Source organism: Ascaphus truei, chromosome 4 (genome assembly GCF_040206685.1).
Source record: "Ascaphus truei isolate aAscTru1 chromosome 4, aAscTru1.hap1, whole genome shotgun sequence".
Lineage (NCBI taxonomy): Eukaryota > Metazoa > Chordata > Amphibia > Anura > Ascaphidae > Ascaphus > Ascaphus truei.
Window position 1 is genome coordinate 132,462,994 of NC_134486.1, and position 14,668 is coordinate 132,477,661.

General features: G+C 43.7%; 1 protein-coding gene across 1 annotated transcript in view; it reads left to right on the forward strand.

The window, feature by feature from the left end:
* TTC27 (tetratricopeptide repeat domain 27) overlaps positions 1 to 14,668 on the forward strand; it is a 401,980-nt gene that overhangs the window by 252,387 nt on the left and 134,925 nt on the right. The window lies entirely within an intron of this gene.

The following is a 14,668-nucleotide window of genomic DNA, read 5'->3' on the forward strand; positions in this document are numbered from 1 at the left end:
TTTTTGCGAGGCTTCAGTTTGGTTTGGACTTCAGGTAGTTAACCCGATCAGTTTTTATCCTATTAGTGCCTTAATCCTTAGCTGTCTTGACTGTGCAATTCAGTTCACTGTCCCAGCCATGGTTCCCACGTTCTATAAAATTAATCAGTCGACTGCTTTAAGAAAGCCGTCATTTTTTCCCTTAGCATCACCTCGTTTATTCTTTTTTTCGACAGATTGTTTAGATGGGGGGGGGGGGGCTATCTTCTTCCAAGAGGCTGCCACGGCACATCTTTTGTTACGAGGGACCAGGTACTTACACATTTATACCGGGATCATATCACTGAGCAAAGCCAAGTAAAACAAATTGTGATTTATTCCGTAGAAACAGGCAAACACACACTGGATTACAATAGGCAGAAGAAAATACACTTACTGAGGGTTTGGGGTTGACAAACTGACTTTCCTAGTTGAAATAAAGTCTTTGAAACAGTCCGTTGGTTGACCGGGTCTTAGCCCGAAAAGTTCCGGAGCTCAAATTGGCAGGAGCCTCCAGCAGCTCCCGGACTTTCCCCTCCAAATGGTACTGAAAGTGTGACTTAGAACTTTTCTGCTTAAAGTCCTGTAGCTGTTTCCTTGCCGTCTCTGCAAGTCTTCTTTGGGTCGTTTTGACCCCTCCGTGAATGTTACACACTTTGGACCTATGAATCACAGGTCGTATTGGTGTTCTGATCTTTTAGGAATCTCCTTAGCAATCTGGAATCTTAGGAATCTCTCCTCTGGGGAATGTCTCTTTGGGCTGGCTACTAACTTTTTTATAACTTTTGCAAAGTCAGTCCCACAGCGTTACAGCCAAACCACAAGTGTGGGAGCTTTATTGCTAGTCACGTGTTTGCCAGTCTTGTGAACCTGGCACCAGAGCTTCAGCATGGCAAAGGAGCATGTGCGAAAAACACCATTTTGCCTACTTGTCAAGCAGAGGCTAGGTCTAGAGGGGTGACTGCTTCCCCAAATGGCCTGCAATCTGCCCGGGACAGTTAACTCAGCTCTCCTGTTTAGATGGCTTTCACACCTCTGCCCGCATGTGTGACTTTGATCTACGGACCCAGCATCAGACTTGATGGCTCAACACTCTATTAGCAATAAGCCCCCTCTAAGTCTTGCAGGACAAAGACCCAGCTTATGTTACAGTGAAAAAGTATTTAACATTTTAAAACATACCAGCTTTAATAAACTATACGTTTCTACTGTTCTTTATAAAATGTGCTAAGTCTATTTGGTTTGGGATATAGAATGAAACCTGTAATTGTGTTTTTTTCCCACTAGCCATATCTCTGACACTCAGTAAATAAACTTCTTATTTTAATAAAAACCTGCTCAGCCTTATACATGGCTGGAGCACCCCTGAACCCCTGTACCAGAGTCAGGCAAACATACTAACATGCTTGGCACACTTTATTAGAAATCCCTTAAGTCTTTTTGGTGTGAGGGGGAAGTATTCTGTCTGTCCCCACCAGCTACATCCCTGCCTGATTTAATATATAAAGTAAAAATAATTTAAAACTCTGCTGCTTAATAAAATATACTTTTATACATTCTGCTGCTAAAATGTGTTCCAGTCCTTTGGTGTTTGAAATAAAGTGTAAAACTAAACCGTCCCCTTAACACTAGCCTTTATCCCTTAGGCATGTTCTATTGTGCCGGGCGCGTGCTATGCCGTGCGCGCGGAATTTTAGTTGGTAGACGTTAATCAGCCTTTCTATACAAGGGCTGCGCGCACGGCAAGGAGAGGGGAGCCGACAGACAGCGGCGAAGATGAGGAAAATCATCTTTTCGCACCGCTGCCTGCTCTCAAATATATGTGCATGCGTGTGTGTGTGTCAATGTCAATGTCAATGTCAATGATTGCAGAACTAAAAAAAAAATATTTATTAAACTTTTTTTTTCTTTAAAAAGTCTTATTTAGGACTTCACTCACACAACCCATGCGCACACAGATACTCACACATACACACACTTATACATTAACTGCAGCTCCTGGCTCTATAGACAGGAAAAGTATGTGGCACGTGCATGCGCGTTCGCATAGGCACGCACGGCCGCATGCTGTATATAACAGCCCTTACACACAGCAAGCTAGACTAAACATTTTAACTTTACTTTTAAAACTCTCACAGCTTTATCTCTGGCTAGAGCAACCCCCAAACCTTTATACTAGGTTTAGGGGTCTGGGCAAACACTGGGCACCCCCTCATTACACGGGGGACCCCGGTACAGTTCTAGGGATACCTTATCCCCCTGTACCCCATCTTACCCTCTGGTCTGTGCTGAAGCAGGCAGACTAGCGGTGACAGTAAAAACAAAAAACAAAACTGTGCGCTACTACCTAACTACCTATAAAGTTTAAATGTATAAATATATACAGTGCCACATAACCGTGTTGGGGATAATGGCGTCTGCAGCTGTAAACGCAGGGGTGGCTCAGCACCCCACACACACTAAGAGACTAGCGGTGAGCTGCAACAACGCTTTTATGGTAGGGTTTTGACCGGAGCACTGCGCTTAAATATAGCCGGAACCCTAACCTGAATCCCGGGTACATTTTTGGGTCTCCAGTAACTTTGGAACCCCACTAAATAGATGCAATCTGAAAGAAGTTTCTCCGTCAAACCTACCCTGAAACTCACAGCCTGGTCGTTTCCACTTGCTAGCACTCCTGGAAAGGGTAAAACATAAAACAATTGCAATTGTCGCATATTTTATTACATGGTACAGTAAGGCATGCACAATACATGGATCCAAAAGCTGACACTCCAGGACCCCAAAACACAGTTCAGGGGCAACCAAGTGGGCTTAACCTTTATTATAAAGCCTGGTTACCCCCTCACCGTCACAGCCGCTGTCAGTATAAATGTTATTAGCCGTCTCATAGGACAATCCACGTCCTCAACTGGTTTTGCCAGTAGGAAAGTCAAAGGGTCCACAGGAATGGACAAATCTGTTGAATCATTAATAATTATTTGGACCATGGTCCAGAATTTCTGGATCGCTGGACATGTCCCCCAAATGTGTACCATATCACCTCATTGTCCACAGCCCCTTCAGCACAGATCAGACACCAGAGGGAAGATTTGCTTTAGTTGGCTTGTGGTAAGGTACCAATAGTAAAGAATCTTATATATATTTTCTTGATAGAGGTACAAACAGAGGTCTTTGCGGCAAACTCCCAAATATCCTCCCAATCATCTCTACCAATTTGCAGATTTAAATCGGCCGCCCATTTGAGCATGTAATCATGGTTGGAGGTGTTTACCGTTGCCTCAAGGCCAACATATATTCTTGTGATCAGGCCTTTTAGGTACACGCCTCTTTTATACAGTTGCTCAAAGCTTGAGAGAGGGGAAAATTCTTCATACTTAATTTGAAGTTCTTGGAAGCTGAGAAATTTCCCATTGTGTAATAGGTCAGCAACTGCCTTAATATTCTTTGCCTTAAATTGGTCGAATTGTTTGGAGTCACATCCAGGGGGGAAACTGGGGTTGTTAAAGTGGGATGATTTGTGAGGTGGGAGACGTGAGATTAAATTTGTCCTTGGACTTAGTCCAAGTCTCCCGGGTGCATCTCATCGGACCTAGCTCAAACACCTTTGCCTGCAGATCCTTCTTATCAGGGGCTCACAGGGACATTGACAGAGAAGGCGTTCCGGCGTACTGGGATTCTATGGTCACCCAACAATATTGGGCTGGGTCAGCGTTCCAAACCACCACTTGCCGAAGTTGGGCGGCTTGGTAATATTTTTAGATATGTGTGATTCCCATGCCCCCTCTTAATTTCGATATCCGCATAACTGACCTAGCGGTCCTGTGTCTTCTGCCCTGCCAGATAAAGTGAAATATTCTATTTTGTATATTTGTTAGTTCAGATCCAGGCTCCGGATCGGGAGGGTCTGAAAGTGGTATAATAACCTAGGAAGTATATTCATTTTGACTAAAATATCTTTATTTTAAAGAAGTTTAATGAATATTCCATCACCAGCAAGTAATAAATTACTAGTGTATCAGACACAGGTGTAGACAACTTAATTGCAACTGCTGGCGTGCGGCAGTTGGACAACAATGGAGTTCGAGAAGCAGCCATTGTTTTGAACCAGCCACGCATGAGAATAGTGCGCTACTTAAGCGCTGTATCACCCGCCGGACCGTGCCAGCGGGTGCAATAATGTCCAGAGTCAAAGAAAGAGAAGTACACAACTATAGTGCTATACCTCTGGCTTTTATATTCTTGCACAGAGGTGATATTATTTACATGCACTGTATGATACTATACACTGTTTTTATATTTTCTTCTTTTTTTCATGAAAAGCACTGAGCCCGAGTAAAGACCAGTGCCAAGGAGGACTATTTTTCACAAAGTCCAGAGTCAAACATACAATTGTGTAAGGGGTCCCTGTTTTCATGGATTATGCTCTTCCGAAGACATTCAAATATGTTCTAAGCATATTGTTATATGTGGTATTACAGCCTTCACGCAATCCATTAAATCTATTTTTCTTCAATTCAGCATTCTTTCCAATATAATGCATCACTTTCTCTGCCACATCAAACGTGTTTATTTGTAGGTCCACAGGTACCACCATATTGGCCACTCTCTGTGTTCGTGTTTTATTAATCCACTTGCACATGTTCCATGGTGAAGTTTCAAATAGGTACAGTCAGATAAACTTATTAATTCATACTTGATTACACTGGGACCTCCCACCTCTATACATGCTATCTAGATTTATGTGATTGAAATTATATGCTATTCAGAAACCGTGTCCCATTAACTTAAGCTTCTCATGCAGCCAAGAAAACTGTATAACTTTTTCGGGGAATCTGACTCACCCAGATAAGTATGAAAAATGGCTTCACAGAGTATTGATTTTTGTGAAAGATGGAAAGCTGTGCATTAAAGTATGTTAATGTCCACTGTTAATTATTAGAATTCAGTCATACATGGAGTAAAATGTAAATTTCTAAACATAATATATATATATATATATATATATATATATATATATATATATCTATCTATCACCCAGCACACAGCACTTCCACTGCAGCAAAGGATTCTGGGAAATGACATGCAAATGAGCACACAGTGCCACCTTTTATCTCATGCTCACATTACATGAGCAACCCTTAGCCAATGCATGCTGCTTTAAACACAGCTTTTAAGCAAGGGCTTGGGAGATACTGGCTTTGCATCTCCCAAGCCCTTGCTTAAAAGCTGTGTTTAAAGCAGCATGCATTGGCTAAGGGTTGCTCATGTAATGTGAGCATGAGATAAAAGGTGGCACTGTGTGCTCATTTGCATGTCATTTCCCAGAATCCCTTGCTGCAGTGGGTGTGCTGGGTGATAATGGTGAAAGACAGGGTTGCAGACCTGTCTAAGACATGCAAATGAATATACAGGAATATTTACAGTTGCTTTATGCTTTACTGGGGAGGGTTTTAGTCACTTTTCTTACCCACCATAACCTTAATACGTGTTGTGATTACCGACTCTTATCTCATTTGAACAAATGCCAGTAACCAACCTCACACTGATGATACCCATCAAGGTTGAAACATGTCTGCGAGTGGGTTTACTGGCGTTGCATCTCCCAAGCCCTTGCTTAAAAGCTGTGTTTAATGCAGCATGCATTGGCTAAGGCAGCGGTGCGCAATCTGTGGGGCGCGACCCCCAGGGGGGGCGCGAGACTGCCGACGGGGGGCGCGGGGTTTACAGAGGCCCCGCGCGCTTCCCGAAGGCACTTAAATTAAGTGCCGGGGGAGCTGCAGGGCCTCTGTAAACCATACTTACCCGTGGCTCCGGCGGCTTCCTCCCGGCGTCGCCATGGCAACGCGGCGTCAACGTGACGTCATTACGCCGGAGCGCGGGTAAGTTGGGGTTGGGGGGGGGGCGCGGGAGCGAGGGGACAGCCGTCAGGGGGGCGCAGGGAAAAAAGTTTGCGCCCCCCTGGGCTAAGGGTTGCTCATGTAATGTGAGCATGAGATAAAAGGTGGCACTGTGTGCTCATTTGCATGTCATTTCCCAGAATCCCTTGCTGCAGTGGAAGTGCTGTGTGCTGGGTGATAATGGTGAAAGACAGGGTTGCAGACCTGTCTAAGACATGCAAATGAATATACAGGAATATTTACAGTTGCTTTATGCTTTACTGTGGAGGGTTTTAGTCACTTTTTTTACCCACCATAACTTTAATATATATATATATATATATATATATATATATATATATATATATATATATAAAATAGCAGTCTTTTTGTTCTGGTAGCTTAAAGCTACAGGTTTAGAGGCACAGCCATTAAAAAAATAAGCACATGAAGGAAAGCCCTAAGCTTTTTATTTTGAAATATTCTTAGAAATCAGACTATGTTTATTGTATGGTAATTAAAATGTATGCTGCGCTGTACATAGAATGCTACATGGGTCACTGCATGAAGGGATTATAATCTATATTTTGGTGTCTAATGCTCAGTGATCAAATGAATTGCTCAAGGTAATTAGAAATGCTGACACTGGGATCTAAACTGCTTAAGCAAAGCGCTCAAGCACTTGCCCAGCCTATCACCTAGCATACCCTGCATTAAAACCTTGGTTCATACTATTGCAAAATTCTTCTCTTTGGCTTTCCTGCCTCCGAACGCTATAATGTCCAATCTATCCAAAATGCTGCAGATGGGGTTGTCTCTGCCACTCTCCTCCAGAAATCCCTTCAATGGTTCGCCATCAAACTGTGCATTTACATTCAAATTCTACTTCTCTGGCTCAAAGCTGTTCATTCTTCTGCCCCATTAGGCTAAGGCCCCGCTGCACGCCCGCCTTGCATCCTGGCGGCACGTGAACTGCGCTTCACCGTGATCTACGGTCTGTAGGTTGCTTATTTCGGCACGGGCCGTGACCAAAACAGGTTGGGTGGGCATGACCATGACAAGGGGCGGAGCCATGATACAAGCACAAAGCAAGGGTATGAGTATACAGGGGAGAAAATATGTATCAGGGGAGCTATATCAAAGTCACACATTTACAAAATAAAGAAAGAAATAATACTACTGCAAAAAACTAATGAAAAGGGCAAGGTAACAATTTTATTGAAAACGGTTTCATAGCATGTTAATAGACTGCAGCAGGGATCAGAGGACACACTTGTCCAGCTCACCTTCCCTCCCCATAGAGCCCCCCCACCCCCCCTGTCTATCTCCTCCTGAAGCTTCCTGGTGATCTGACGATTGCCTCAATGGCGCACCATGTGATGCGTCGCCGTTCGGGAACTCCATCCTGTTGTAAACCCTGCTGACTGACGCGTCACAATAAGTAGTGAGCCAGGGAGCGAGGAGGCACCGGGGACTGCAAGGGAGAAGGTAAGGAGCTGGCGGGAGGCACGCGCTTAGACACCTCCGCTCTTAGATCCTATTATACCCCCTCTCGTCTCCCCTCAGCTCCATTTGTCACTAGAGCGCTCTCACATTTCAAAACCTTTTTGCCCTTGGCTCCCTACCTGTGGAACTCCGTCCTCCCTAGCATTTTCCAATCCACATCCCTCCCCCTCCTCATGTTCAAGTCATGCCTGAAATCTCACCTCATCAGCGAATCACTTGATAAAGTTAAGCCTGACACTACTCCCCCCCTCCCATACACGTATTTGCCATCTCAAATATGTTCTACACTGCACTCCTATTTTATTTTGTAAGTTACCCATAATTCCATTTAGATTGTAAGCTCTGTAGGGCTGAGGTGCCTTAATACCTATTGTTTTACTTCCTGTTTATTGCACTTGTAAAACTTGGCATATTATCTCCATGTAATGTCTGTATTCTAATTCTGTAAAGTGCTGCACACATTTATATATATATATATATATAGATAGATAGATATCAATCTCTCAAAGTCCCAATCGCGCAACCTGTTCCAGGTAATGAAGGGGTTAAAAAGCTGACTCCTTGCTGCTGTTGCCACAGAGGGAGCTCCGCTCTCCCTCTAAATATCCTTTGCAGGATCTTAAACAGATAGAGAAAGACAGCGCACCAGATTCAAAGGCAGAAATGTGTATTAGAGGACACACAAACATACATAACTTACATGTAAGTAATTAAAAGCAGGCTCCTCACAACACCGAATGAGAGCTGCACCGACCGACGATCAGTGTCTCTGGAACTCACAGCCGTGAGTTCCTATTGGGTGACAGCTCGCAGGGGGTGATGAAGCACTTCTCGTGCGAAACCGGTTGAGGTCGTCACTACTATTACGGTATCAAGCACACTAACGGTGGAACCCCCAGACCCTAAGTAGCTGGAAGTGGTCTGGCGCTTGGAGGCACAAGTGAGGTTATCCCCGTTTTGGCGGTGGTGCAGGCGGCTGCATGCAGGACGATCTCAGAGGCTGATCAGCTGTTGAGGTTTTGCATCTCTTCACATACGGGTGCTGCGAGCTGTCGACCAATAGGAGCTCACGACTGTGAGTTCCAGATACACTGTGATCGTCGGTCGGCGCAGCTCTCATTCGGCATTGTGAGGATCCTGCTTTTAATTACTTAATGTGAGAAAGTTATGTTTGTTTGTGTGTCCTCTAATACACATTTCTGCCTTTGAATCTGGTGCACTGTGTCTTCTCTCTCTCTCTCTCCCTTTCTCTCTCTCTCTCTCTCTCTCTCTCTCTCAATATATATATATATATATATATATATATATATATATATATATATATCAGCATCCCTATGCCTAATATCCCACTTCCTTTTCTCAATATTTCTGATTAGATTAGTTGTCCTTGGGTATCCCAAATCAATTTCATCTAAGTTTACAAGAACTATGTGTGGTTGACTTCAACGTGCCATGAACCTACAGTATGAAGTTCTGAAATAGGTCTTCCCATCTTAGTCCTCTGATTCCATGCCACCTTATCTGGACTCCACTGTCATCACAACCCATGCTGAACCTATATGGTCTGCCCAATACAAGAAAGAGTGAGCCATTATCCAGATGTGCATCAGTTGTCATGTATTGTTTTTATCTCGATTGGATGAAAGTAGAGAATTGAACACATATGGTGGCCCGAGGCATGGGTTGCCTACAGTCCGAGGGATGGCTGCCTGTAGCCCGGCACAAGTAGGGACCTGCTGTCCCCAGCCCCTACCTGGTGGTGCCGTTGTGGAGGCAGCAGTGTGGCAGGATCCCACCAAGGTCCTAACACAGAAGTTGGAACTGACCAGAAGTCAGGCCCAACTTCCATAAGCAATGCCTGGGTGGGCTCCCGTTGCGCTCCTGTCTCCGCCGCCAACAACCCCGGTAGAGGCTTAGGGAGAAGCGACTGACAGTGAAGTGAGTGAGGAGGAGGGAGAGTGAATGAAAAAGCGAGGCAGAGAGTGATGCTGGCAAGAGAGAGAATAAGGGAGATGCAGATGAGATTAAGAGTATGTTGAGGAGAAGCTGGTGAGGAGGGTAGCGTTGGTAAGATTCGCGAGCTACGGGCTTAATATAGATTCTGCATTAAGTCTGGCCTGGGAAGCTTACCAGAGCTTGTCAAGTGGCCCTGCACTTAAAATAATTGCCCACCCCTGTCCTACAGCGTTCTAGTGAGGTGAACTAGGGCAGGGGTGTGCAAACTTCCTACTCTCACCCTGTGTTGCTCTCCCCCCCTTACCTCTAAGGCTGTGCTTATAGTGCTGTCGACAGCGATGTGACGTTGCATCAAAACAAATGCATTGCCACCATTGTGTGTACTTATAGTAAGGACGGAGCGACAGCCTGGTCGCGATCGCTGGAAGTCATCTCAATTTGATTTTTCCAGCGCTTGCTCCCCGACGTCGCCGGCCCTATAAGCGTAGCCTAATGCGGTGTCAAATGACGCTGTGGGTCATGTCACGTCCATGACCCCACGGCGTCATTTGTCGCCGCGTTGCAATGGAGACGCATGGACTGAAGCCTGGTAAGTGAGTTACAGGGGTCTCGCGCTCACATCGCAGGGCCTTTGTAACCGCCGCTCCCCGCCCCCACCCCCCAACAAAGTCTTGCGCCCCACCTTTGTGAACCCCTGATCTACAGCATATATTCTCTCTCTCTCGCTGTGTATGGGGTTAAGTATTCGCAAAGGACTTTTTTTCTATATCCCCTTAACTCTAATTTATACTATAATCCTTGCCGATTCCCATCTACCTATTCTATTTGTTGCTTTTTCAGGTTGACTGTTCATAGTGTTCATAGGTTCTGAAACTTCTTTAGTCTCGATCTGATTTTCTCATAGCTAATTTCAATATATATATATATATTTTTTTTTTTTATTTTTTTTTATATATATCTATATATACAGTATATATATTTATATTTATCAGGTATTGTGTGAATGGGGATTCATTCTCATATATTAGGTTCTAGTCTTGTACTCACAGGGTTGAACAGCTTGCAATCAAATACTCATCCTTAAAAACTGATGAGTTCAGGTCCTGTGGGCAGAATCATTTCTAACTCCCTTTATCTTATCCGTCCCTTTAAATCTCTCCTTATCCCACAAGGAATTTGGCCAGTGGGGAGAGCTTCACTTATCCGCTGCCCCAGACCTGCTGGCGCCCTTCCCGGACTACATGCTGCTCCCTCTCCACCTCCCCCTCGTGCTAGATGCACTGCGTTATCCTCATTAGTGCTCCGGTGCTATAAGTTCCCATGAGGCCTGGCTTGGCACCTGATGTTTGAGGGGAGAGAGTTGTGTTTGTCTTCTGCTTCATAAGGAATGTTCTTAATCACTTTTTTTGCCCAATATATATTTAATCAATAGAAAGTTGTTTCTTTTCTCTTATGCAGTCCTGAGAAACGTAAAAAAAAAAAAAATTTAAGCAGATATCCGGAGCACTATAACATGAAAAAGAGAGGAAATGATCTTACAAGCAAGCTTGTTAAAAGCAATATCAAGAAAAATGTACAGACATCATAAAATATCCTACTAAAAGGCAATTGTAACAAAATGCGTTTTTTTTTCTTCTTGAAAGTGTTATAAATTGCACCTTAAAGTACAGAAAGCAAAGCCGCACCAAGTAAAAACACATTGGACTAAAATCTTTTCTGGCACAGGGTGCAGATTTCCCAGTTTATTGAATAGAGGCATGTCTCTGACTGCTTACATCTTGTACTTTTTTTTTAATGCTCACAAAGCGTGCAAATAGGAATGGGATGGATATTCAGTGACGAGTAAAAGTTTGGGAATCATTTTTACATATTTCACATATTTCAAACCTAAAATGTTATTTGATCTTAATCTAAGTCCTAACAATAGATAAAGATAACCTGATCAAACAAAGGATACAAAAATATTATGCTTTTTCAACATTTATTTACCCACAAATGATTAACCATTCAATGTCATGTGTGAAAAAATATGTGAACCTTTAGATTCAGTACCCCTTGAGCAGCAATAACTTCAACTAAGCATTTCCTGTAACTGCTGGTCAGTCTCTCACATCTGCTTTAAGGGCTTCCTTCAGGTCCTGCCACGACATTTCAATGGGGTTTAGGTCTAGGCCATTATAAAAAGCGGAATTTCTTCTTCTGCAGTCGATCTGCTTGTATGTTTAGGATCATTGACTAGCTGCATGACGCAATCTCACTTTAGCTCACAGAATCTTCTAATACAATGCAGCAAAACAGCCCCAAACCATCACACTCCCACCTCCATGCTTGATGGTTGGGATGAGGTTCTTCTGTTGAAATGCACTTTTGGTTTTCGCCAGACATAAAGTTTCTCATTGATGCCAAAAAGTTCTACCTTTGACTTGTCTGTCCAGAGAACATTGTTCCAGAAGTCTTGTAGATCATCCATATGCTCTTTGTCAAACTAAAGATGGCAGCATTCTTCTTTTTAGAGAGCAGTGATTTTCTCCTGGTTAGCTTTCCATGAACACCATTTTTGTTCAGTCTTTTTCTGATAATTGAGTCATGAACTCTCACATTAGCCAAGATGACAGTGGTTTGCAGATTCTTGGATGTTACTCCGGGGTTCTTTGTGACACCTAGAGGATTTGCTGGTTTGCTCTTGAAGAAATCTTGGTAGGACAACCGTGCCTGGGTAGAGGGGCTGTGGTCTTGAACTTTCTCCATTTGTACACTGTCTGACAGTGAATTAGTGGGGCCCCAAATCCTTAGAAATAGTTTTGTAACTCTATGTAGACTGATGAGCCTCAATAACTGCTTTTCTGTGGTCGTCAGAGATTTCTTTTGATCGTGGCATGACCTGTTTCCACACACCTGTATGGTGAAGACCAAACTCACAAAGTTTCTGATCTTTATATAGTGTGGGGCCTCTCAAACTCACACCTTAAGATCTACCTAATTATTTAAACAGCTGATTCTAATTATCCCCTTTAATTTAGCTGATAAAACCAGGGTTTCACTTACTTTTTTACATACCCTGACTCTTAGTAACTCATTGTTTGTCTAATTCAGGGATGCGCAAACTGGGGGGGAGCGCAGCGGTTTCAGGGCCCCCGAACTCTTCCCCGAGGCATTTAAATTAAATGCCGGTGGTCTGCGCGAGGCCTCTGCAACCTCAACTTACCGGGATTCATCCGGCTTCTGGACGCGGCACAGCGCAGAACTTTGTGCACCCCTGGTCTAATTCATACATCATTTTGTTTCAAAAGACATGGAATTGGTTAATAATAACCCTATTGGATATTTAAGAAAAGATTGGTTTTGATTCAAAAAAGTTATCATGGAAAATCTATGGTATTTCTGTAATTATCATTGCGGTTCACTAACTTTTTCTCCCAACTGTGTATATGTATTTGTGGAGATGACATCTTTACGGTACCTTTGCCTACATTTTAGAATGTCACAGAGCACAAACATGAACTATAGTTTAAAAGATAAATAAAGTTAGTAAGATGCGGTTAGCATTTCTAATGCAGTAGTTCCACTGCTAAATGCCACCAGTTTTGTAGGCGGTAAATAAAAGCATTAATACCCCAATTAAAAAGTAAAAAGGTTGCCATCTGGTAATCCAATCAGATAATGTGTTCGAGTCATGGTGCTATTCACAACATAATCTCTGGTGCCTCCCACGTTGCTAATTGACTCACCGTTAATTGCCCCCCCCCCCCCCCCCCCCCCAGGAATAGCTCTGATACAAAATATCTTCAGACATTCAGCGCCTCCCTGTGTAGAACCATAAGTAGTATGTTGAATTGCTGTACAATTTTTGTTGCCAACTTTAATTTTCTGTTCAAAACAACAGAAGTTATTTGGTTAACTTAAATGTGCAGTCGATTCCGGAGCGGAGCTTCCATAATTTCCGCTCCAGGGACCGACCTGGTTCCCAAGATACTTAAAAGGAAAGGTAACGCCGGTTCTTCTTTTCCATTTGTAAATCCCCCTCCTCACAGTATCCTATTGCCCGTTGTAACGCAGGAAATGTGAACTGCTATTATATTACGTTTCCCCAGGTTGGGATGATACCAGTGCTACCTTTACAAGTATGTATGTCGGTAATCAGGTTGAAATTAATGCAGTTCAGTTCCAGGGGACCCCCTGCTTCTTACCCATAAATAGATATATGGATATACAGAATTGCCATGAATATGACTAAATTATATTTCATTGTTTTTCCTGGTTCACAGAAATTCCACTCATCTTTACTATACTTTTGGCTATTTATTGATTGTGAGATTTTTTTGTGGACCACACTACAGATGTAGTAAGGTTTATTGCACAATAAATCATACATGCATAACTGCAGGCAGGTGTAGAAAGTGCCATGTTCCGTGTACAAACCAACTAAAACAAATTTGGTTAATGCATAGTGATTTGAGTAAAGCGTGATACTGCTATGGTAGAGAAGTACAAGGCCATTAAACAAAGAAAGGTCATTTTAAAACAAGACATGTCTACATTTTATTTTGTAGTGAGACATGTGGGGTTAGAAATGTACAGTAGCATTCAAGGGCACAGATACTTGTGACTACCGAGCATCATAGGCAAAGATTTTCAGTGTGCCACCTGCCGGCCTTATAATGAACAAAAATAACAGCATAAATAATTATCCTTGTTGACCATAGCTGAGCCGCGGACGAGTGTGGAAAACAAAGTGTTCGCACAGGTGTCATGCCACACCTCGAGGCACCCATATGGCAGTTAATCTTATTACTATATGTAGGTAAGCACCGCAGTGTCCTCTAAATATGGTTGATTGGACTATATTGTTCAACTTTTGTATGAGTACTTGATGTCTGGGCTGCCGATAGGGGGGTACAGCCGAGATTGGTGTCCTGGGCCTGGTGTCTGTGGGGGACCCGGTTGGCCAGTGCTGCAGGTTGGGTCCGACCTCTGTTCACGCTGGCTGCTGGTCTTCTCGTGGCTGGGCCCCCGCTCTCCCTCAGCTGCAGGCCTCTTCCTTCTCTGTCCCACACCAAGCTTCCAATGCCAGCACGCAATGGAAGTGACATCTGCGCGCCGGAAGTAAGCTTGGCCCAGGTTCCGGCACGTGGCAGCGTTTTAAGCATGTGGGACAGGGAGGCCTGCATCTAAGGCAGGGGTGAGCAAACTTTTTATGCCGAGCCCCCCTTTTCATCCATGAAATTTCTCGGCCCCCCCCTGCCTGATGTAATCAAAATCACATGACGTCAGCGCACGTGAGCTGGTTCAGCCAATGAGGGCGAACCAGC